This window comes from Pinus tabuliformis, chromosome 1_2 (assembly GCF_031772625.1).
Source record: "Pinus tabuliformis cultivar Carrire ecotype Pingquan chromosome 1_2, CPIR1, whole genome shotgun sequence".
Lineage (NCBI taxonomy): Eukaryota > Viridiplantae > Streptophyta > Pinopsida > Pinales > Pinaceae > Pinus > Pinus tabuliformis.
In genome coordinates, this window is record NC_142298.1 from 682,833,781 (window position 1) to 682,837,443 (window position 3,663).

Genomic DNA, 3,663 nt, shown 5'->3' on the forward strand with positions numbered 1-3,663 from the left:
TATTCTTTTTAATTCAGGGTAAGCTCAACCCCGTTCTTCAACCCATTGTCTTTATTGGCATAATGATACACCTTGTACAGGCCATTGTTACTGGAGTGGTCTCCAAACCTGTTAACCTCAAAAACTGGAATCTGTAAAAAAAAAAAAAAAAAACACAAAAACTGTTTAACCTAAAAATATATAAAATATTCAGACTTCGATTAAAAAAAATATATACATTTACATCCATGCAAATCTAAACCATTAGAAACAAATATACAAAGTTCCTGAGAGGATCAGGATGTTTTCTGAACCAGTGCAGGCCAAACCTGGTTTGAGTGGCCAGTTCTATTAAGGAAACCCAGAAACTGGCTTGACTGGTCCGTTTAGCCAGTTCTGTTCTGGTTCTGGTAGCATTGCTAGCATCAGAAACACAAATAGGAGATATTGATAGATACGCATTTGTAATTAACGCAAGAACTTTTGTTATCTGTCATGAACTCTTGCTTTTAGATAAGCAGTTTGCTATTTTATTGAACAGGGTTTGGACTGTTCTGAAGGCATGCTTTTTTCATCAGCAAAGACCTCATCCTTGCAAAAACAAACAATGAATATTGTGAATTATTTGTTATTAATATTGTGAATTATTTGTTCTTACAATATTCATAGATATTGTTAAATGAGTAGTCTAGTTGTACTATACAATGTTTTCTTTCATTTGTTCTATGAGATGGTTTACGACTTTACCATGATATTTATTGCAGATTTCATGTCTTTTAATAAATTTGAAATTGGTCTAGCATCTCTTTTGTTTGAATGGGTTGATGATTGCCCTATCATTTTGCATCTGCCCTAACTTTTAACTGTAGCACCTATGTAATCTTATTTATTCTTTTTGTTAATTTTGTAGGTAAGAAAACATGAGATAGAGCTTCATTGTCGGTAGAGATTCTATAGTTTTGCCTTTTAAAGTTTTATGGGGCGTTTCTTCTTTTTATTACAATCTCATCAACTTTGGGATCAGTTGTAGGGGTAGAGTAACTGCTTTGATGATATGTATAATCTTTAATTGCTATGATTTCAATACTCTATAGTTTTGCCTTTTTAAGTTTTATGGGGTATTTCTTCTTTTTATTACAATCTCATCAACTTTGGGATCAGTAGTTGTCGGGGTAGAGTAGCTGCTTTGATGATATATACAATCTTTAATTGCTATGATTTCAATACTCTTTTCATTGTTGATAGCGTTAGAGATGTTAGGAAACTTTGTTCGAGTCAAAGAGGTTGTTGGAATTAGGTTTTAGGATACATAGTATGATTGAACCTAGCAAAAGTAAACTTGGCTTGGAATCTAACCGGTTTCTGAACTACAATTGCAATCCTCAATGTTTTAGAAGCTAGATAAACCAAAGGTGTGCTCAAATTATCTCCAAGTTCCATTTGGCCAAATAGGGGGACACTAGGCTAAACTTTTTTAGGTGCTTAATCGACAACCCCTAGCATAAAATATTTTTGTTTTCAGCATTGACATGGGTAGACTAGTAAGACACCAAGAGAGTCATGGATTTCTTAAACAATATAAGCATGCTTGTACAACCCAAATTGGGTTAGGCAAGTATATAAATTCTTGTGATCTCAACCTCTCCTTGAAAGAACTCAAGATTGCTATTGATAACATGGTAGATCATAAGGCCCCAAGAAAGAATGAATGGGCTATCTTGTGAATTTGATAAAGCTATGTGACTTCATTGACCCAACACTTCTTACAATTTACAAAGAAGAGTTCCAAGTCAACAATCTAAGAACTATGATTAATTGAGAGAGCATCAATTTGATCCCTATAATTGGTCATATTGAATTGATCTCCATTGGAGATTAATCAACTTACTCAAAGTGGCTTACAAAATTATTGTTAAAGCCATAGCTTGAGATTAAAAAAAAATTCAATAGCCTTTTGGAGAGTTGCATGGATTTATATCATTGACATTTCACATGGCCTATATTCAATCATCATGATGATTAATGATTGTTACGGAGTTGCTATTGCTAGTTTAGAGATGTTATAGATAACCTCAAAGGACATACTTTTGGACACTTAAAACTATCTCCAAGCCAAGATGTTCTTTATGAATTTATTAGTAGACTTGATCAAATTGAGATATTACAATGAGATGTATTTTTCACAACTTGGCTATGGTTTGAGAAGGGATGGAATGGGCGAGAATCAATGGTCAAGAAATCATATTAATGAAAATAATCATTGAAAAATCTTATGAGAGTTTTGAGTGGCATTTCATTAATTATAGGCTTGAAGCCCAAGTTCATCAAAGTAGTCTCCACCTTATTTGTTGATGCATCAACTAGAATATCTTTGAGCAAATCTACCTCTAAGCCTTTAGTCATCATAAATTCATTAGGCAAGCTTTGCTCAATAGCCCCCTCACTCTGTTTGTTGGACATACCAACATGCTTTTAGAAGGAAATTTGGCACATGTGTTTTCTCAATTGTGCCTCGAGATGGTTCCATGTTCATCACATAAGGTTAGAGCAAAGAGGGTGGGTGCTATCCTGCAGTCAAACTGTTATGTAAAAATTTAATAAGTTTGTAATTATAGGTCAATTAGGCAAAATGGTACGATAAAAAAATATATAAGCTAGGGGCCCTTCTATGTAAAGCCCATCATTCATTCATCAATAAAAATATATATTTATGTCTATCACTGAGTTGTATGCTCCATTTGGTCTCAGAGCATTTGTTCTCGGCCAAACAATCGCTTCTAGCTATTGTTCCTCATTGTTTTGCTTCCATCGTTCCGTTGTTGTTCGTCCTCATCCTCTGCATACCCTTTTCTGTTAATTGCCATCATCGGGTTCTATCGTTCCACTGTTGTTCTCCCCACTTCACACTGTCATCCTTCTTAAGAGTGCATTCATCCCGGCACTGTTGATCACCACCATCTGTTCTTCATTGTCGCGCTCCACCACCATAACCCTGTTAGCCCCTGTGATTTCCCAACCCTACCATTCTGTCTCACATTGTCATCCTTTGCAAGAGTGCATTCACCCCTGTCCCGTTGACCGCCACCCCTCAATTCTTCGTTGTCGTGCTCCACCTCCATAACATTATTGGCCCTGCGATTTTCCAACCTGACCATTACTTGTCTCCTTGTCGTTGTTTTCTGATAATTGATTCCTTATCCACTCCGCCGCCTTTTTGTCCGCCAAAATTGTCACGTTTTTTCTGTTTGTCCGATTATATCTTTATAGTTATATAGTTATAGTTATATAATAGTTATATAGTTAATATATTTTAAATTAAATTAAAAAAAAAAGAGTAATTTTGTATTAAAAAAGATTAAAAATTAGAGTCAAAGTTAAGAAAAAAGGTTAAGTTGGATAAGTATACTGCACCTCATACCTGATCAATGTCTTCATCAATGTCGATGGTTGATTTTAATAAAAGAGTGATAGATCTTGAGACTAAGGTCACCGGACATACCGAAAAAATCGAGGAGCTCCAGAATACAACAAAGAGAATAGAAAATTAGCGCAAGCAAAATCATAATGAATTTAAAAAGGACCATGTGATCCTTTTAAATAAAGTGGATTGAAATCATAATGCAGTCTCAATAGCTCATGATCAAGCAATGGTGATGGTGATCTGTATTTGTGATAAGTTGAAAA